Source organism: Coturnix japonica, chromosome 1 (genome assembly GCF_001577835.2).
Source record: "Coturnix japonica isolate 7356 chromosome 1, Coturnix japonica 2.1, whole genome shotgun sequence".
Classification (NCBI taxonomy): domain Eukaryota; kingdom Metazoa; phylum Chordata; class Aves; order Galliformes; family Phasianidae; genus Coturnix; species Coturnix japonica.
In genome coordinates, this window is record NC_029516.1 from 5,124,243 (window position 1) to 5,146,758 (window position 22,516).

Consider the following 22,516-nt stretch of genomic DNA (forward strand, 5'->3'; position numbering starts at 1 on the left):
GAAAATAATTAGCGGTCTGGTCGGAACTTTATAGATGTGGTTTGCCCTCAGCATCAAGCAAAACTTTGCCTTTTGCAAGTGATCAATTGATCCACTTACGTTATAACCTGCAGTTAGGAGCAGAATTGTTTGTTAATATCTCTCACTGCAATAAAATGATTGTTAAAGTCCATTACTCTTCTGGGGGGGGGGGGGGGGGGGAATGGGATGTATTCAATTTTAGCTGCTTCGGTAGCATACTGGTGCATATATAAATCCTGATGAATGAAATCAAACAATTAGGGTTGGAAATGAATAACATAAGGCATACACTCGTTTCAGAGTTTGCATTTTGATTCTGATTGATTTTTCTAATACTTACTATGTGCATATATGCCAGTAAAGGCTCTATATCTGCTGTACTTTTAAAGTGCCATCGTGTTGACTTTGTGGGATATAGCTCTGTTATTTGACAACATATTCTGATTAAATTTCACTTCTCGGAAGAATTGCACCATTACAACAGCTGGTGTAGAATCGAAGTATGTCTGTTCACTCTTAAAGTTTGTTGTATTGTTGTTGTTGTTTGTTTTAAATTATACTTGATTCCTAGCAACGCATGGTAAGTTTGTTTCAAACAAGGATATTTTTTCCCCTCTGAATGACAAGCATTATGTGTGTATATATACAAGTGAAAATGTGAAGATATTTGCCTTATAGTTGCTTTTTTTTTTTTTTTTCCTTGTTGTTGCTTTAATTGATATTTGGGTGATATAAAGCAAGCATATAACAATAAAGTAGACCAGCTTTCCCAGCTGGATGTCATATTTTACAAAGTATGTAACCAGAGAAACTGTGAATTATGTAAACTGCTAAATAGGATTCTGGGTGTAACATATTACCAGGCTGACTGGAAGATACCGCAGATCACTTGCACTTTCTGAAACAGTGTTACTCTGTCTGTTTCTCAGAAGTGCTAAACTTTGCTACTGGGGGGGAAAAGAATACAGCAAGTGCCATACTTCTGCTTTCATATGGTGAAGAAGTGGGAAGTTCAGGAAGGCTGAAAGCAAGTGATATGGAGTACAACTGAGCAGCTGGTTGCTGTGTGCCTGCTCTGCTGTCTGCAGGTAGAGACGGGGTGAGCAGGCTGGCCTGCTCACAGGTGCTGTTGTCCCAGGCTGGTGAGATAAGTACTTGGTGAGTCAGTTGGGGGTGATGGTTTTGTTTTATGTGCTTTGTTACACCACCAAATAATTCAGTTTCACTTAAAAAGGCAATCTAAATACTGTCCTTGATACATAAGTTTTTGCTTTTCATGCTACGTCTGTGTCTCCTGCTGTACTGGCCCTGCTGCTGGATCACACGTAGCACATTGTTGTTTCTTGACCACTCTGTGTTTGTTAGGTGCTGTGTGAAGGAACATAATGCAGCAGCGCTCATCTTCTGTCAGTAGATTGTATCTATTGGAGGGGTGTGCACGTTGGTTTAGTTCTGGGAGGAAAGATTCCCTGCAAAAATCAGATCTGGAGATAAGCTTTGCTCCTGTTCTAAATGTGTTGCCATGTAGCATGTTAGGCTGTGCTTGCACAAAGCTCCCTGCTCAGAGCAGGTCTGTTGTAGTCATAGTAGGTATCACTGTTTCTTCTTGCTTTGTGATTAGGACCCACGTCTCAATAAAGCAGTCATGAAGAGGCGGCAGAGGCCAGTCCTGGGACAGGTCTCTGTGCTGTCACTGGCACTGGAGATGGGGAACAGGCTGGGGGATGACAGACAGGCCTCTCTGTCTGTAGGCAGTCCAACTTGCCTGGCTCTTCATTAACTGGAGAGGACACAAGCTGGTCACAATATGTTCACGATTCTTTCCATCTCCTGGGCTTTAGTTCCCTTTTCATATTTTTTGAGTCTCTTTCAAAGTTGGTGATGCCAGGCGTTATGATGACAGTTCTCTGCTCATCAGACCTATTCAGCATTTTCTTTCTAGGTCATGGTTCTCCACACTTCTATATGTGTGCAGTAAGGAAGGAACAGAGCAGCCCTGCTCACACCTTAGAATCATAGGATCATCGAGGCTGAAAAAGACCACTAAGATCACCTAGTACAACCATCCACCTTGACCTCAGTGAATGGCAAACTTCCTTTTCCCTATAGAGCAAGCCACAGTTGTTTGCTATTTCAAGTTGCCACAGGCATGTTTTTTACAAGCCCATCATTTTCATTCCTATATGGACCTAAATCTTGCTTTAATGTATGGAATAACAATATAATAGTATTCAGGCACTGCGACCAAGTACTTGAAAATCCAGAAAGTTTGAAATTAGCATCGGAGCTTGTATTCTTCTCTCAGTATTTGGGAAACATGGATTGCCAGTCATTGTGTACCAGGAATTGTTAGGAAGTGGAAAGCCATCAGGCTTAGCAACATGGCTTTAAAAATACAATCAACTTGAATTTTCAGTTGCTCCCATGATTTTGAGCTGGTAGAGCTCAGTATGAATTCAAGTATTTCTGTCTAGGGCTCATCATTTAAAACCTTCCTTCTTATAAATGTAAAAATGTGTTTTCACTTCATTTCACTGTAAGATTATAGGCCTTTATTTAAAAACAAAAACAATAATAAGAGTCTGAGAGATTTTGTTTAATTTTTTTGCTTGCTTCCCGAATTTAGTCAGCAAAAAAATTCAGGCTTTTCAGCTTTTCCAGGTTTCCTCTCCCAGTTATGTTCTGCAGTGAGTTCAGTACTGCCTTTCCAAATTAGTCAACCTTTTGCCCTATAAATATTCTTTGATGGAATTTTTGCTGTTTGGCTTAAATATCTGATTGTCAGCAAATGGGAACTGATAATGAAATGCTGCTGCCAGCATGTGGAAGAGAACATTAAACCCCAACTGTACTCCACACCACTCCCATCTTTACCTGCCCCTATCGCATACCACTGCACTCTATTTATCCAATGTGACATGATCATCATGTGAAGCCAAACCAGGCTGTCATAAGACCTTTCTTTTCTAGCTGCCTTCTTCCCAGTTCAAGAAAGAATTCAGATGCAAAGCTTGCAAAGTGGAGCCGGTGCTCAGGGTGGGCAGTCTGTATTTGGTTGGGACAAAAGTGCATTTTTTTTTGTCCTCCTACTCTTCAGACTCTTGTTTTCTATTTGCCTTTATGTAATGTTAGCTGTCTTGGTTATCTGAATACTGGAGGAAACCAGCAGTGGCAGCCAGGCCTGTATGAGCATATCCTATTATCCGCATATTTCTTCATTGGCACATGCTCTGGGTCACTGCCTGCAGCATCTCAGGCTTTCTTTTGGGGGAAATCACAGGGGAAAGTTGTGAATTTCCTTGAGGCTTATTATTTAAAAGCTGGGCAAGATATGCATGCTTTTTCCATAGTAAATCCCACTTTCCTCTTCATGAACTCTGGCATAGAACAGCTCTTGTCATTAATCTTTGTGTTTTATCAAGCTTACAGTGAGTTAAGCAAAGAAAAATATTCACAGGACTTATAGAGTACAGTGAATTGCACCACTGTGCTGCTATGTTCAGGTCATTAAAATTAATACTGTACATGTAAAAGTGCTGAAATTGATTGGGAAAATGTAAGATTTCTGTGAAATACCTGAAACCCTAAAAAGGTGCATATTGGTTTATCTCAAAATCCACAAACCTTTAGCATACTTGTTTCATGTGTTAAACTTTTAACTCTGAAAACTTGACTATTTTCTATTTTTTTTTCTCTTTAAGTAGAAGGTGAGGATTCCTCGTCCTCAAAGAGTTTTATGTTCTTTCAGTTTTGATTTAGATTTGTAGTTAATGTTTTGGATGCATCAAAAGCGTGACTTGCCGTCAGTAGGCAAGTGTCCTTGTCAGTGTTTCAGTAAGTAGAGGTCAGAACAGAACATGAAAACTTAACTTACATATTCATAATTGCATAAATTATCCCAAAAGAAGGTCTCCTATTATACATTGTCCATCTACATGCTTAGTTAATAATTTTCTGGGTACTGTGGAGATGGCAGCTTTTGAATCTTTTTTTGCTGGATGAGAGTATAAATGTACTCTTTTCTGTGTAATAAGGGACGTGGGTTTAATACCTAAAGAAGGGATAATAACATTATTTATCTTTTGAAAAGGAACAAATCCTAGAAATACTCCATCCACCTCTACACGTGGACTGACCAGAGACTCAAACAGTCCTCCAAATGCAGGTGCCATTTTATATCATCATCTGTCCGGCTATAAGCACCTACCACCAAAACAGAGGCGGTGGGAAGGAGGAAGTTTACAAGGTTTAGAAGAGATTTTTTGGAAGTATTTGGAAATGTGGAACAGCTCTAAGCAGTTAGAGTTAGCATGTTGGATAGGTAGTTACCTTACTGAATGTAAGGAAATTTCATAATGGCATAGAGAGAAGAAATTGAGCATGAAAATCAAACTGAAGCCAATATAAACTTAAAAGCTTATTGCGTTTCCTTGAAGAGCTTCAAACCTTACAGGAAAGCAAAATGTTGTGGTAGGGAAGTTCAAAGATGCAGCCATCTGAAGATGAGGATAATAAGGCATGATCCAGTATCTCCCAACTTTCAGCGAGACCTTTTTACTGATATGGGTACAGTGGGAATGTCTGAGACACAAATGAGCTCCATGTTGCCCTGAGCACGGTGTTAAAAATGCTCTAAGTTGCTTAGTTTATAAACAGCAAAGCTTGGCCTAATGGGTGCAGCAGTTATTCATGTCTGTTCCTGAGAAGAGATTAAAAAGTTGCAGAGAAGACAATTATGGAGGTGGAACAAAAACAACTTGGCTGCTTCCTGACGGAAACCAGGCTAGAGGCTTTGCTACTCCTCTTCACTAGGATGGGGTTCAGCAAAATTGCTCGACCTTTGCCACCACGTCTGCAGAGGTGATGAGCCTTTGTGTGCTGCAGCGCTTGCAAACAGCCAAGCTGCACCAGGCATGTTATCATCTACACAGAAGATGACATACAGTTGCTCTGGGGGGAAAAAAAAATCAATCCAAGAAGCAGCATGTAACTACTGTGAAACACAGGGCTTATGCCAGACTCCTGTGCCCCCGGGAGGGCAAACAAAATGGGTCAAATGCAAATTCAAAGGAAACAAGAGGCAAGCACTGAACTGGGAGCAAGTGGAAGCCTGAGGGAGGGGTGTGGTAGAGCCCAGCAGGGCTGTGTCCTTGGGATGTTAGGCATCTCAAAGCTGCTGTCCTGGGCTGGTGGCTCCTTCCCCCAACACGATCCCTTGCCAAAGGGAGCTGTGAGGTTTATGAATGCCTTGAATTGCAGCCAGGTAATTACCTTCAGGAAGTTTTCATTTTGCTAAATATTAATCCAGAGAGAGAGAGAGGAGGAAAAGGGGGGTTGAAAAAAGAAATTTAATAACATGATAAACAACCATTTCTATTTAGGAGCCTTATAAAGGAAGCTCTAGGTGTGATCTTCAGGGAAATATTTCATTTCTGTATGTGCTAATCCTAGGAGGATACTTTCACTTTGGAGGATATACACAATGTCCACATAAGAGACTAACGCACTGCTCTACCCAAAATTAGCTTTGAAGAGCATTGGCTTACTGTAACAGTGATGCTTGCCAGATCATTGCCTGTGTCTTCTGAAGAATCAAAAAATAACATCTCTGCTGGAGAGGCTGTTTCCTCAAGTTTACTTTCAGGTTTATGTTTTGTTTGTTTTTTTGTTTTTTTTTTTACTTCCACTATTAATTTATTTCCTGCATTCTGTTAAAAGTGGCATTTACAGGTCAGGGAGCATTTGGAAAGCAAAGCAAAACAAGCATACACCACAAACAACAGCAGCAAACACCCCTCTACCTTTGTTGACTGAGTACTTTACCAAAGATTTACATTTTTCACATCTGCTGACTTCCCTTTATGATTTTGATCTTGCATGCAGAATTCTCCTCATCTGGAGAAGGAGATGGCAACATTTCCGATTTTTTTCCCTCTTTTTCCCCCCAAAAGAATACTAAAATAGTCTTTATTTTTATGATGCCACAACTAGTGGTGAGTTTGACATTAGCACTTAATGTGATAATGTATAAATGCAACACTAATGTACTAGAATTAAAACACTGTATAATGACCTTCCCTTGGTTCAACCATTAAAAATGCATTAATATGCTTTCTTTCAAGTTGGACCTAATGCAATTTATTCATCAATAACTGTTTTGTGGGTTGTTTGTTGTTGTTGTTGATGATGCTTAATTTATGAATATCTGTTTATGAAAAATTATTGTGACTTTGGCTTTTATTTCACAAGGGAAATCAACATATCAGGCTCACTTACATGGCCTTTATTTTATTTAGAAGAGCAGTAGCCAGAATAAGGAAATCACAGAATCATAGAATTACCCAGGTTGGAAAAGACCTTGAAGCTCATCAAGTCCAACCGCAACTTAACCAGAACCCTAACTCTAAAAACCCTACACTAAATCATATCCCTGAGTACCACATCCAAACGGCTCTTAAACACAACCAGGGATGATGATTCAACCACCTCCTTGGGGAGCCTATTCCACTACCTAACTACTCTTTCTGTAAAGGAAATGGAGTCTCCCTCATTCTAGTGCATATTCAAGTGGTCATGTTGGCCAGCTTTCCTCCAGTATTGTGTGCTTCGATGTACCCATTTGTAAAATGAGTATATCACCCATCTCACATGCAAATTGAGACTTCATTAACAGATGTTTGTAACTGCTTTCACATCCTCATAACAGGATTTTTATTTGTTCCCCCTTTTTTTTTTTTTTTTTTTTTTTTTAATTTTAGCTACTTTTGTTCTTTTTTTGTAACTCTTTGTTTTGAAGTGGGTGGGGTATAAGATAGTTTTGGTTTGGTTTGGTCTTTTTTTTTGCTATCTCTTGTATAATAGCTGCTACTTCACATCTTCCCTTCTCAGCCTCTCATGCACTGAGGTTTTAAAGCCTTCAAAAGCAAGCTCAGAGTTGAACAAAAGGACTGCTGGTACAGCAATAGGCATGTCGAAGCACACTTGAAGATAGCAGCTGTCAGGACACAGGATCTCAAAATGCAACCACATATGCAGGCTACAGGAATGCTTGGCCTTGGGCGTTTTGCTTTCACTTCACTATTGGTAACCCTTTGTGTGCTGCAAATGATTTTTAAAGTTGGGGGAGCCCAGAGTTGGAGAAAATTCTTTGTGAACTATTTCTGGAAATAGAAAAGCAACTGGTAATAGCTGTATGGGTCACGGTTGTGAAGTATGAGCAGCTCTGCATTTCGGCAGCTTGGCTGTTATCTGATTGTGAGCTTCCTCAGATGGGAACTGCTGCCGACCCAATTTTAATCAGTTGCAATTTTGCCTTTACATCTAAATTAGAATAACTTGGATTGCACAGGAAATGAAATGTCTGCTCAGAAGTGTTTCTGTAAAGCAGTAAATTTCTTGCTTTAGTTTCATAGAGCATCTCCAGTCTGACACTCCTCATTTTATCCAGATGCCACAGGGGCTCTAACTCAAATGTATTTTACGTCATTCTCCTGATTGTGGAGTTAAATAAACTGTCCACAAACCATATAAGAATGTCTCCCCAAAGCCTTCTCTCTTTAAAATATGCAAGTACAAGCATTACACAGGAGTCTGGAGCTAGAGTGGAAACTTTCTCTCCCCTTGTCTCAAATCCACCTTCCTTTAGGAGCAACCACAACTCACCCTTGCCGGTGGCTGCTCAGTGGGAAGGAGTGAAAGAAGCTGGTGTATCAGTTACTGCAAGTAAGCAGGCATATATTTGGCACATCCCAGCACTGCCCAATATACCTCCTGGCTGTGCTGAGTTTCGTTAGAAAGACCGGTCTCAATTTGTTGCTAAAATCTGACCTGCGACCCAGAATGCCACTCCTCAGCAAGCTGTTGCTCCCACGCTTTCCACCTGTATTAAATCCAGTTAAGATGCAAACAACTGTCTCCAAGGTTCAACTAACATCTGTTTGCATGTTTGCTGTCTGATACAAAATCTAATTATCACAGCTCCTTCTTCAGTGTTTTCTTCTGACTTCACAGATTGTCCACAGTCTTGATATCTAGAGCATAAATGCCAAGGCTGAAACGTGCATTCAATTAGAAGATGACTCTTGACTGACCTACATAACAGTTCATTCATGAGATAATGTGACCTGCAGTCATAGAGATAAAAGTCAGTTGATTGAGCTGGGCTGGCTGTGTATACCGCAAGCTCTCCAGTGATTGAGGAATCATCTAAAATTAGACTTACGCTGTATGTTATCGAGAACCTTTCAGATCTGACTCTGTTTCGGCAATATTTCTTTTATGAGATGGGCGTATAATTTGTCACATTGTAATCCTTTAATGCTTAACTTTATTAGCATGAAGTACTTGGGCATCAAATAAAATGAGCAATTAAGTGATTTATATTTAAGGTCTGCTCTCGGTTCAGGGCTTAGGTATGTAGCCTCCCATGAAGAGGAGAGATAGAGCATTTCCCAGTATTTACTACTTCCTTCGGAGAGCCACAAAATGGTGCTTAGGTAGTTGAACCTCCTTATGTGTGTATTCCAATTGGCTGCTGCCACACCACACGTTACTATGCATGTTTATATGTTTATACCAAATGTTATTGATTGTCTGTAATAAAATCTACAAGGCATTTTACCCAGCTTTTGCCAAGTAGATTTACAAAACGGAGAGCTCACTGCAGAAGTAAGTTCCCCAGTGAGGAAATGGTTTAAGTGTAACAGTGAAGTGATGCTATTGGTATTGCTAATAACCACAAAGGAAGCTCAGATGAAGGTTTGTAGGTCTGACAGAAACCTTCCCGCGCACGCTCACAAAGTAAGTCAGTTCAAGAGAGTGCGCGGCTGTCTCTTCCAGATCCAAGGGACGGTGAGGTATTTCATTCTTTTTTTATCCTATTCGTCGTATTGTCTTAAAGATTCATTTACAGAATAATGCAAAATTATCTTTTGTCCTCTAGGACATAAGTTCCTCTTTTTTTATACTCTGTAAGTGTGCTAGAAGAAGCCTGTACTCTGTCACACGAGTCCCCAGTTCCTCTCAGATGAAGGCACTCCAGAGCTGACTGCGCATGTCACAAGGAGGAAGAGGGGGACATTTTGTGCAGGAGACAGTGTGCTCTTATAGAGCTCAGTAAGCACAGGATTAAGGTTTTCTCCATTATCTCCAGTGGTTTTCGTACCACTGTGCACATTTTGTGCCATTTTCTTTCTTTCTCATCGGTGTGCTTTCATTTGGTTCATGCCTGTGCCATTCTGATCCTCTTTTGCAAAAGGTAAAACTAATCAAAAAGCACAGGAACTTGCTGTTGGTTCCACCGTCAGGAGTGTCGGCGAGAGTCTTTTGTGAGTTTATTTCTCTGTTTTCAATTCTTTTTTTTTGCTTTGAACTGTTTAACAAAAATTAAGGAAGCGATTACCTGAACAAGAGTAAAAATTGATTTAATTTAAATTTTCACTTTTTACATCCTGAAGGGCTTTTGCCTGGCCCGTCTTTCTGTGCTGAATATACGTGGTTTGACTTTACTAGTGGAGGAACCCTCAGATAAGCTGGTAGAGGGAGGTAAGCTCATATTTTTGAGGCAGTTTTGGTGGTGTAGCCAGACCACTTGATATAAGATGTGACTGAAAGTGCGCAGGACCCAATTAGTGCCCATTTTCTGTTTTCTCTTGATTGGCTGCAGAGTCAGCAGTTTAATTAAGCAGAAATGGGGAAGTAGAGTTAATGTTCATTATAACTAAAACCAAAACAGCTGTTTACCTTGCTGAAGCCTTGTGAGCTAACATCTATAAATCTTACCCCGAGGAACACTCTCCCTGTAAAACATGCCTTTCCTGCTATCCTCTGATATCATTTTACATACTCATTTTCACAACATTTCCTAATCAGATTAATTAACACATTAGGGTATAATTCTTATTGTCTACAGAAATTACTTCAATTAAAACTATTAACATATTATCATAATTGTTTTATTATTACATCTCGCTTTGTTACTACTCAAAAACTACTCTAGCAAACCCAAATGCTTGCAATTAGCATAAAATTGTCATATCTGTACTTCTCATCTTAACTGAGGGAAAAGGTAATTGCAAACTTACTGAATAATTTGTATTTCTGTGCTGGGGTTTCTGCAATGAGAAGAGAGGAGCAGTGTCTGTCCCACACGATGAGGCTAAAAAGATTTTATCTTGATTGGGCCCTACCATGCCAGGGTAGGTGCAGGGACATAAGAAGGTGTACAGAGGAGCAGAAGGCATTGATGGGTATAAAATGGCTATATTAATGCTGAAAATCAGTATATCTTTCTGAAGGAGGTCAGTTTTTGGAATGATTGTCTTAGGTGAGAAGTGAAAGCAAGAGGCGTAGCTAGCATTAATATTGAGCTTTGGTGTGCTCGGTCTTCTTGCAGGCCAGATGGAATAGGCTATCTGTCCAAAAGCAAAAATCTACTGTTGATGTAATTAAAATGTTAGCATTTTAATCAATGAATTATTGCCAGTCCAGATTTACTTCTGAAGAGGATGAATAGTGTTACAGGTGTAGCAATAATAATAGGTTTAAAAACAATATGCACACATGTCTGAGTTTCCACTTCTTTTTGTGGTGTTTTGCTGACCTGCATTCTGTGGGCAGTAGCTTTATTTTTGGAGCTGGGGAACTGTTACAGGGTCTCAGGCACTGAGGCCCTCACTGGGAATGGTATGTTCATGTCAGGGCTTCTTCCTCTCTGCTATAACGTGCATGATGCTGATGTTGATGCTTTCTTCTTCCTCACTCTGGGCTCTACTCAGGCTGTTGCTGTTTTTTCTAATGTGCTTTTACAGCTTGTTTTCTTTGTTGGATTGCAACACTGCCTTACTCCTGAATACAGTGTGGATGCAATGCCTCACATACTTTTTCTTTCTTATCCCTAAAATCAAGGGCTTGCATTTATTCAGCTGTCTGGGGGTGAATTTTTATCACCATCACTCTATACTCCATCTGATCACACCCCATGCCTCAGCTCTTCTATGCTGCATCGCTTGTCACCTTTCTGAGGCAGCTATGCTATATCCATGCTCCTCTGTGCTGTGTCATTATATGGTTTTGTAAATATTTTATCCTACACAGGCTAACTACTTGTTACTACTGTCTGTATCAAAATTGCACCGAAACCACATGATTATGCGAAGATAAGCAAAAGTAAAATAAATTAGGCAACAGCCACCTGGTCATTAGGAAAATTGCTGCTACAGCTAAAGCAAAGCTCCAGGCTGGGCTGCACAAGTGTAGGCAAGCCTGATCCAGAGGCTGTGCAGGCTCAGCACAAAGCCTGGGGCTATTTCTGGCAGTGGCAATACAGTATTTACTGGGCTACAGGGCTTGAACTTGATGAATGAGGTCATTATTTGGGTTTACCCATTTTTGGCCAGGGACCAAGCTTGGTGACACATAATGTCCTTTTTGGTCTTACGATCTTATCGACACCTTGAACTGCTGAAATAGGAAAGGAACACTTTACAGAGCCATTTTATATTGCCTTACCAGTAGTAGACAGGTTGAACAGAAAACAAGAAAGTTGATCTAACTGAGGTAGGTAATTGCTGCCATTCTTCTAAGCCATATGTATTCCATTTGTCTTCATGATATCGCTGTGAAAAAGCTGTTATCCTCCTTTGCAGATAGATGGTATTTATCTACAGTTGCCCTAGGATGCCTCTGTAGTCAATGGGGAGACATTGCTGCCTCCATTTTAGTCCACCTGAAGTCTGAATTGCCATCTAAATTGATTATTTCTTTTCACAGGCTAAATAGGAAATCCTGGACACACAGATTTAATAAATCTGAGCCAAAGAGATTAGAGATTTGTCTACAGCAGATGAGTTTCAGAGCCTGTGCTTTCACAGCTGTTATGGGTAACTAGCTTAGCTTAAATTTGTTTCATGTATGTTTTATATAGGCGGCTGACTTAGTTTAGATTGTAGTGTTATTATACCCCAAATGAGATGTGTCCACAGGAAGTCTATGGCTGAGCCTAGAATTCAATACTCGTATTTTAGATGAGAAGATAATGCCCTAATCAGTTCTCATCCATGTAATGTGATGTCAATGGCACTACTAAATTCTTTTCAATTTGGCTATCACTCTAAACTGTTAAACCATCTGCTGGTGGCAGCCGAAAAGATGACGGTATAATAAATTACTAGAAAAAGTTAAGATGCCTAACATCTGCTCACCACCAAGCTCGAGCATCTTCCTTGTATTGATGTTCTGTCATCTCATGACACAGTCAGAGAAGATGCCTGCTCTGAAGTTCCTGCACATTCAAATTGCTTACAGCTTTCCAGGCATCCATCCTTTTGTAAATTCTAGGACAAAATAGAGAATAACAATAGAAAAGGGCGAAGGTGGAGGGAGAAAAACAAATAGTTTCTTAAAATATCCCAGAATGTTCCCGGCTCAGGTAACAGTCTGTATCTACTCAGTTTTCATTATGATTGATGAAGAAATATCTAATGATGGCAAGCAGAATTTTGCAGGACAGAAATAGAAACTGCTGCTTCTTCAGAACTGCATGACTGTGTGCAATATTATGCTCTACATAATATTTTAATCAAATAACAGTTTGCTTAGTAGTGTGGGCCACGCCAGTTAGTACAAACAGAATGCAAACGTATTTTAGGTGAGATTATGCAGTTCTGAAGGTGCTGGTTGGCAGGCAGAGTTGAGAAAATATACACATAATATTTACTTAAAACATTCCTAGAACCTCCTTTGGTGTTATTAGTCTGTCTTGAAAATCTGCAAACACACACTTATCAAAAACTCACTGCAAAACATCAGGCATTTAGTGGAGTCAAATACAGAGTGGTGGATGCCACAGCAGAACACAGTTAATGGTTAAGCAGTGACTTAACTTACATCCAAGTGCAAACATAATTAAATTAGAAGTCCTGCACCAAATGTAGATGAGGCCTGCTTAGAATGCAGAGAAGAGTCTAACTCCCATCCTACTGCTTCAGTCTTCTGAAACAAAACCATTGAAGTCCAGAGCTTGAGTGAACCAGCCTAATGGTTGCCGTGCTGTGGATCGATAATGTTCTGCTCATTATTGTGACACAAGCTTGCACAAAATCGCATGCTCTAAGAGATAAGACTGTAGGCCTATGAGGCTTGGGAAGGTTGGTATGGCACTAATTTAAGGAAATTTCCTTACATTAGGTAAGCAATATCAGTTGCTTTCCAGTTTCTGCTTCTAAGTTTATTCTGCTCCTCTTTAAGACATAATTTCTGCAGGCATTGTAATTGCTTTCTTCTGTATTCTGAACTGCTCCCCCATGAAGTGTTAGGCCCATGTAGTCAGGAGAGGGGTGAATACCCAGCGCACATACCTCCATAGAAGACCTCCATGTTAGGCTAGATAAGTGAAATTCCACTGGTGGTGAATCCGCTTCCTGACATTAAGCAGAAGGATAGTCCTTGTCAGTGAATTGGAAGTAATACAATTTAGTTGTGATTACTTATTAAAGAATACAAAAATAAGCAATGTAAACACCTACATGCTGTTGTGACCATCACTTTATTAGTAAAACTACTAGATTTAATCGTCGTAATATCTGACTGGAAATGATCTTCTAGACTGTGTTCCTATGAGTCTTGTGCTGACGCATTTCTCTTTAATAAAAATCAGTTCTTGCAGGTCTAGAGTTAGAAAGTATTGTTGTTTTTTGTTGTTGTTTTTCCCTTTAGCAGCAGTGTGCATGTTTTGCTTCTCTACTTCTCCTTATCTCTTTCTGTCTTGTGGGTAGGGCTTTGAATCTGTGGGTTTGTGTTCCTTAGGTATAGCAAGTCAGCAAGCTACATTTTAGTTATCATGTTTTGGCAAACACCAGCTGCGATGTGGTGACGGCTGAAACAAGGAGTCAGCAGGTTAGCTGTGCATTCATAACGTATAGAGAGCATGATGCGTTGTGGTTGGACTGAAATTCCAGCAATCACTGGGCCAGAAAATGGGCATTCAAGGTCCTGTGACTATTGGGGGATGCTGAGTTGTCCTGAACAGGCTGCTGAGGGAAGTGGTGGAGTCACCAGCCCTGGAAGTATTCAAGAAAAGGGCAGATGTGGCACTGAGGGACATGGTTAGCAATATCCAGTGTGGTGATGGGTTGATGATTGGACTAGATGACTTTAGAGGTCTTTTCCAACTTTAATGATTCTGTGAAAGGATGGGTGGGCAAAAGACACCCCATATAGACCTGATTTATGTATTAAATCTGCAGAAGCAGAAAAAGGAAACCAAATCTGTAGGCATCACTGGCTCATCCCAGGGTGACTGTGGCTGACAGCTTATAATAGGCTGTTAGTTTTCTTTATTAAAGGAATTAGTGATAGTGTGCCTTTTAGAAGAGGGTGTGAGCTGCTTTATTTAGTGGATAGGAGTGTCTGTAGGTATGTCGGCCGTATGGGAAGGATAACATTTCTAAGTGAGCTGGGGTGGAATGGGCCTTCCAAGAGGAGTGGGCTGAGGTTGCTGAACAGCTTAAAGGATTTGTTCAGAGCAGTCATTAATCTGTCATTAGAAAGTGATTGCAAATGCCATTACTTTCGGTCCATCTATAGTGTTTCTCAAGCATGCTCCTGAAAGCCAGACACCATTCTGGAGGTTTAGCAGTAATTTGAATGCAACAAATTGTACCTGGAAAGCACAGATGTTGAAAGCTGAAAATCTGAAGGTGCCGTATGTTTCCTGTAATTGAAAGCAGGTGCCCTGAAGGAAGCAGAAATTCTGTTTCACTTTATGAAGTATCTAGTTGGCAGAGCTGGCAAAAAAAATACCCTCTAAAGCTTCATTCACAAGGACTGGATAAGACAGATTAAAGCTGTTGTTTTCTGATAACTCTAAGGGGCTCCAGCAAGGGATTTAGGTCATATAACGTTGGATGCCATAGACAAAAGGAATAAAGTCCTTGTCTGTAGAGTTCAGAGCAGTGAATTAATTGAGCTGTATGTATTTAAAGGATGGGGTGAGTAGGAAGACTATGATAACCATATCATATGTAGCATTGAAAACTGAGACCAGCATCTCCAGCAATTTGTGCCTATTCCACCTCACCTCAGGACAGATGCTCAGTCCCAGGTCTGCAACAAAAGATATATGTTAAAGTTATTCCACTTCTGAGTACTTCACTGGTTGCTCATCTGGTAGGCTAGAAATCTTTTACTTTGATCACGATATACAAAGACACCAGTCCTGAAAATGAATAAAAGCTATGAAAGTTTGTCCTTCCAAGTTTAACTCTTTGGGGAGCTGTCTGTGATGTGAAACCTACAGGATAATGAATGGCAGAGCTCTGCCTCATTGCCCCAACTGCAGCTCTGTCTGCAGGTTATACAAAGCTTTAGGAAAGCCTTTTTATATTATTAGTTTAAGTCTGTGCCTTAGTTTACCAGTGGATGAAGAAAATGACCGGAGGGTCCTCTGCAGATTATTGACTGTGTGGTTTTGGGTTTTGATAGTGGGTATTGTCATAATCCTAAAACAAGGAAGAAATATTAGCACCCCACTGAATTTAGTTGAATTGCAATCAAGCTGAGTACAGCCTATGGGTGTAGGTTGTATTTTAGTTAAGGAAAAGAAAAAAAAAAAAAAAAAAAGAAGAAGAAGAAAAAAAACACCACACCAAAATGACAGGGAAGCACCCCAAGCCTTCAAATTTATTTACTGCTTCCAGCCAATTTTGTACTACCACACGTTTGCAAAGCCAGGGTTATTTCCACTCACAGTCTGCACTATCGCAAGTGTAGAAAAGAGAAAACAACTTTGATCAAAGTATTTTTCAGCTCTTTCTCCAACATTTCATTCAAGAAACTGTTTCAGCTGCTGCCTGGCACTGTGTCCTTGTGCAGTTATTTCATCTCCCCAGAAGAATACATGTCAGGTTCTGGAAGTGCTGACTGACCAGTGTGTGCAATGCTCAGAACTCTCAGAATCTCCAGCTTCCCTTTAAAGACTTTGCTGCACTTTTTCTCTTTCCTTTTGGATTCCCCGCTATTTTGTTATTTTCCCTCTTTCAGTAATGGCAGACATTTTCTAGGGATTTTTTCTTATCTTTGCCTGTTGCTCCACCTGAAAGAAAGAAGAAATGTCTTTTGTCTGCAGTGTGACAGAGATCATAAATTTTGCTGAGAAAATTGAGAATTATGTTTACTGCCTTTAACTAATGAGCAAGATTAGATAAGAAAATTTCTGCTTGCAACAACTGAAACAAAAGGCTTGATTTTCAATGGGTATTAGTTTTCCATTCTTTCTTGTTTAACTATTTAACGCCTTTGTAGTGGATTACACTCCTTGCCATGATTTTAAAAACAAGGAGTTCAGTGTGTACTGAAATGACCGTCCCCACCATTTCTCTCTGCATAGCTTCCTATACAGAAAAGGTCAAAAATGTCAGTCAGATGGTACCATTTGGCATGAAGATGAATATAGAAGCTAAAGAGGATTTAAAAAATACATGATCTGGCATTTGAAACAGAGGGCTGGCAGCTGAGTCCTGCTTTTATTCCTTTATCTGCTGGTGACCTAGCACTTTGCCTCTGATGGGTATATTTCCAGATTTAATAGTCTTTTTGTCTCAGTGTATGGCAGCGGAGAAAGTTCTGCAAGGTCAGAGTCAGACTTTCAGGGGATGAAGGAGGTGCCTGGGTGATGCTGCCGCTCTCCACAGAGGCATCTGTGTACACTGAGGGCAGAAGATAGGGTTTGTGCCCTCTGCGCCTCACAGATACTGAAAAGCTTACTGTAAAGTCATGCAAATATCAGGGGAGAGGTAAGTGTCCTTGAGAGGGCAGTCTGGTCCCCTTGTTTCTCATTCTTGATGGTAGAAGGAAGAGAAAGTGGCTGGGTTACTAATGGGACGCTTACTGAAGGCTCAATGAAACCAGCCTGAGCTTTAGTGCTTTAATTTTCCCATTTGTGAAACACAGCTGAGGGCTTACAGAGAAATCACAATCCATAACACTTTCGTGTTCAAACTGCCTGCAGAAAGAAGGCAAAGTTAAAAGAGAAGGCCGTATTCTGATCAGTGTGGTGTTTGCTCTAAAAACTGCAATATATAGTGTGAAAGTAGAGCCACAAACATGTACCAGGAAATATGTGGTATGAGAGTGGAGCAAAAAGACTTTTAAAAAAGGAGTACTAGATGTCTTATGAGCCATATTTATGTGTGCAGTAATGCCTTTATGTATTGTTCTTAAGCATCTCTAGAAAGCAGTTGAATATGAGGGCAGTTTCAAAGGGGATGTGGGGTGTGGCAGTGATGAGTTGGTGGTCAGACTAGGTGGTCTTAGAGGTCTTTTCCAACCTTACTGACTCTATGATGCTAAGTAATGACTCCTGTTTTATTGTGTTGACCCATGGCATCGGACCAGAGGCAGGTGTTGGTGGCATGGCAGCACTGGTTGAACCTTTCCACCAATATTCTATTACATTTTGTTGTGTGAAAGATGGCAGCACAGCGATAGTCTAACATAGAACAACAATGGCGTCTGACATAGAAGTGTCTATGAAGCAAAGTTTGTGTCATTGAATTCTTTTATAGGGAAAAAAGTTCACCCATTGACATTCTACACTTGCTGAACATCTGTGAAGGCCAAGGAGTGGATATGGGGGCAGTGAGGTGGGTGATGATGTGTTTCTTCAGAGGTGACAGTAGGTCACCTCCAGTGGTACAGGTTTTTACAAGTGCAGCATGCAGGCTCTTGTTTGTCACTGGCAAAAATACATGGCTAATGGTGGTGTCTTTGTTGAAAAGTGGTGTTTTGTAGCTGAGCCTTCACTCTATGAGGTAGTGTTACTGTGCTCTTTAAATTTGTTGTAGTTTCCATGAAAATCAATGAGAGACATTACTTTTGGGGCATCCAGTTGATCCTGGAAATACCCATTTTTTAATGTGTATTGTAATGGTAAAGAGACCTTTGTTTAGGATGCGACTGTTTGCAAGCAGTGAGGGCTCTATGTCTATTCCCTCTGTATCTGTTGACTCACCATTCTCTGGTTCTAATTGCTCACTTCTACAAGAGGCAGTAACCTGTTAAAAATATGTAGAAATTTCGATTAAGCTTTGTCAAACAGTCAGAAGCCATCAGCAGTTCACCAGCCTGCCAAAATGACCATCAGTTCTTACAAAAACTATAACAAATGACAGCTTTCCAGCCTCCAGAGCATGGAATGAAGTCAAGTCAGTTTGAATAACCCATGAACATAATCTTCATATCAGCTATTTGTCTTCTTCTGGTGTTACGCAAAACTCCCTTCTGATGAGTGTGGGCTTTCTACACTTTTAGTGTCATGTGCTTTACATTTTCCTTTGTCCATCTTGCCAGCTCTGTAGTCTCCCCTTAAAATAGTCAAATAGGTGGCTTGTATCATGGTGATTAGATTTCTGGGAAATCTCTTTAAGGAAATCCAAGAAGTAGTTTGTTTTTACCTCTATCGACTCATATACCTGGAGATTAGCTGTAATTTTGAGGTTATATATATTTCTGAGGATTTGTGCATTTTGAAGCACATCATTTATTATATCAGTGGTCTGGTGATGTCTGATCATCTCATCATAGTGCTGAAAATATGGAGAAAACTTTGGAATTAAACTGTCAAACAGCTACTAAATTGTATATTTTGTTCCAGGTTGTTTATAATTTGGTCTCAGTCTTTCAAGCTGCATTAGGGCAGGAAGTGGTTCCTAACTACATTTAACATTCACTTCTTCCTCTTTGCAGTAATTTCCCTTACAGAAGCAGAGCTAAGAGGTCTGTGAATGGCTGACTTCACTGGCACTTACAGATCCTGCAGAAAACTTACACTTTAATACATTCAAGTTTCATCCCCTGTCTTAGAGGGTGGAGAGTGGAGGATATTTGAGTTACCTCATTTTTATGGTCTTTATTGTGCATGTGTAATACCAACTCTTATGTAAAATGCAGAAATAATTTCCATGTATTTAAAATATGAGCTGAGTTTGCACTTTGGTGTAAATTATACATTCCTTTTTTATTCTGTTTTCTGTTCAGAGAAGTCAAGTATTTGCTTTTCTAGGATGCCTAGGTCATCAGCCATTATAAACTGTCCATCACTCATTTCTACATCCACTATGTTGCCATACGCAGAGAGCAAAAACCTCAGTCCCTAATTGATGTAAATCGCGAGTTGTAGTGAAGCAGGACAGTTTTTCTGAATGAAATCTCAGACATGTCAATGACATTTTGCCTCTGCATGGAAGTTGCTCTTTGCTTACTATTAGGTAATTCATAATTTATCAGAACCAAAAGACCTTGATGCTCTCTATCCTGTCACATGAGACTAAGCTGCTGCTGTGCTGAACAGGTAAGGTTATGCTGACCCTGAACTGACTGTTTACATATGCTCTAATATTTCATTTTCTTCCCGTCATGATGTTAAGGCTCTCCACTGTCAGATCTCATTTTTGGAAAGTATTACTAAGTGCTGCTGCAGCCAGTAGTAATGGGACAAGGTGATAACTCAGTGTGGAAGGTCCTTCAGGAGGTCTTGAATCCAGTGTGCTGCTCAGAGCTGGGACAGCTGGAAGATCTGATCAGGTTGTTCAGGGCTTGGTGTAGGCAGTCCTTGAAAGCCTCCAAAGATGAAGAGAAGAGTCTTTTTGGACAGCCTGTTCCAGTGGTTGAATGCCCTCACAGGGAAGTTTTTCCTTCTACCCAATAAAATGTCCTTCTTTTATCAGTGAAAGATGCTTATTTTAACTTATTCATATTGCTTTTTGTCTTTCACTTTTGGGCTGTGTGAGAGAATTGGGCTTTATCAGCCCAGAGAAGAAACAGCTCCCCTCTTTTCATGTTGCCTATCGGAGGCTCTTGAGAATGCAGAGCCCAGCTCTTTGCATGGCAGATATTCCCTTACCATTTTATCAAGGATGGTTGGTTTTTATCTCTGAAAAACATTTGAAAGAAGATGTTTTAAAGAAAACAGCTATAGTTGTTGCTGTTATGTGGGAATTAAAGGGATTCTTGCCCTCCTTTTAGCCTTTGACTTGGGGTATCTGGCATTGCATGGCATCTTGCCCTTTTGGTGTTGCCTGTGTGATTGTGTGATATTGCCTTGGTCTTTTGGACATCCATAATTCTTTGGCTGTTTGCTAACAGATGCAGGGAGACTTGCTGTGCTCCAGTTTCCCTTAACAAGTATAAAATGTTTTTCCCCAACTTGTTAACATGTACACAAAAATAAGAATTGATTGTCTCAGTTTTTGCATATGTCTGAATCTTCTCTCCAATAGCTGCCTCACATTAACTTATTCCCTGAAGTTATATGAATTACTGCTACAAATGGTTAACACTTAAGGAAATGGGGAAATTGTTGTTCAGACAGCACCTATCAGTCTGGCTAGCAGGTATACAAAAACTTATTTCATTGCAGAATAAAGTAACACCCAAAGGCAAAGAATTGCATCCATGTTCTGTAGCTGCTTAATAACACATTTTCTTGTTTAAAAAAAGTCTTCCAATAAATACACATCTATTTGAGTTGACTTCTTCAAAAACATTTGGGACTGTGCTGTTATTTCTTTGTTGCAGATCTGCAGGTTTCTGCATTTTTTTCCATAATGTTGAGAGAAATAAAAGCAGATTACTAGTCAAGATGGAATCCCTCATTTGTATTTCTAAATCCTTCACGACTCCGTTCCCCCAAGAATGGCAAATTACATGAGCACAAGCTGCAGACCTAAATGAAACAAACTTCTATATTTGATTTCTCATCAGAGAAAAAAGCAGGTGCATGTAGTTATTTAATGAAAAACATCTTTTTTCAGTCCGATCAAAGGAATTGCTGCATTTATCACTTTGGGGTGATTGTTACTATTGCTAGTACTACTGCAGTGCCTCAAAAACATACTGGAAGACTTTGTAAGGACAGAACAATTACTCCTCATTCAACAAAAAGTTGCTATGCCTTCTGAATATGGAGAATCAGGGAAGTAAGAAGTGGGGAATAGGAAGAGGGTGTGGGACTTGAGTTTTTATGGTAAGAGTCAGTGGGTTTCAAGAGTAATGCTGACTAGGCAGGCTATGATCTCTTATAACTTAGCATATGGCTTTAAAAAGAAGATTAAATCTTGTTTAAAGCTATTTAAACTTCAAGGCTAGCTATGTAAAGGCATATGAACAGCTTAACAGAACCATACTGATTGCCCATCTAATCTAGTGTCTTCCATAGAAGCCCATAGAAAATATGTAGGTAAAAATAAGTGTAAGTATGGTGAAAGAGCTCAGGGATTTCTTTTTTTCTGTTGGCTCTCCCAGGTTTTGTTGAACTCTAGCACAGTGACTTCTGAACCTGAAGTTGTACCCAATTTGTCTTAACTAATAGCTTTCATTGGATTTCTTTCCCACCTGTGAAGAATTTAGTGGGTCATTTCAGGTCCTTACGTACTATGCTTCTTTGAGAGAGAAAAGCTACGTTTATTTTGATGATATCACTGCTTCCTGCTGTGTTATTACCATTATTATACCCTCCTGTACGTTAATAGAGCTGAGCTATTAACATCATCCCACACATTCTGTGTTTATGCCAGCGTGGTGAATCAAAAAAACATCTGCCTGGAAGGTAGAAATGTGTTTCAATGTATGAACACATCAACACAAAAACTCTACAACTTCTGCTCTGAGCTCACACTGGAGAGCATGGAAGAAACCAATGGATGTCTGTGGCTAGGAACTGGCCCTTGTGCAAATCCCATGGGGGAAAGCTCAGATGTCGAAGGTGCCTGTCCCCATCAAGGGTAATGAAGAAAGCTGGTACAGTGATCGCTTCCCTCAGGAGTAAAGCTACAGACTTTGTGACACAGAGATGCACACACTGTGTATTTTGTTGGCATCCACAAGGTGTTTTGTCATTAATTTAGGTCAGTGTTGCATTGCTTGAACTCATGATTCAGCACAGGGAATATTTAAGGTAATATTGCAGCATGTGTTGTTTGTTTGTTTTCCATAAGTCTTTCTTGGATTTTTGAAATAATTTAAATGTATGCTTTTAGGATGACTGGTAGTTGTGAAGTGTGGTCATACCTGATTGGAATTCAGCTTGAAGAAATTGGTGGGTTGATAGAATAGAGGGAAGAGAATACACTCAACTTCTACTGAATAGCTTAATAGGCTCACAGGTCACAGTGATCCTCCTGTTGATACCATGGAGTTTGGCAGCGAAAGCCTCTCTGGATAAACAGGAATGTCAGCCAGTGCAGAACTATCATCCTGACAGATGCATGTCATAATGGCATCCACAGACAGGTCTGATAGCAAAACAGAGCTCACATGTTTCTTAAGAAACTTATCTCATTTCACAGTAACCAGAGGTTTGAAAAGTCTTGTTTTGTAATGCACCTTGCTTGAAAAGCCCAGGGATCTCTCAGGCCATTCTGTCCATAACTTTCATTCTTAAGAGTAAGATGACACAGAATTCCCATTCCTCTTTAATCCCTCCCACCCCCTTTATGTTTTT

At 40.0% G+C, this 22,516-nt stretch overlaps 1 protein-coding gene across 18 annotated transcripts in view; it reads left to right on the forward strand.

Annotated features, from left to right (window-relative positions):
- The window catches only part of CELF2 (CUGBP Elav-like family member 2), a 552,930-nt gene that overhangs the window by 336,697 nt on the left and 193,717 nt on the right, over positions 1-22,516 (forward strand). For 3 of the 18 annotated variants that reach the window (XM_032441768.1, XM_032441836.1, XM_032441803.1), the window contains exon 1: positions 8,811-8,876. The exons of 10 other annotated variants lie outside the window; for them this stretch is intronic. The gene's annotated coding sequence lies outside the window, so the exon portion shown is untranslated. Of the gene's footprint in view, positions 1-919; positions 1,180-8,810; positions 8,877-9,081; positions 9,348-22,516 lie in introns of those variants that run through there. 5 more of the 18 variants (XM_032441825.1, XM_032441880.1, XM_032441991.1 and 2 more) reach the window with 4 other exon arrangements.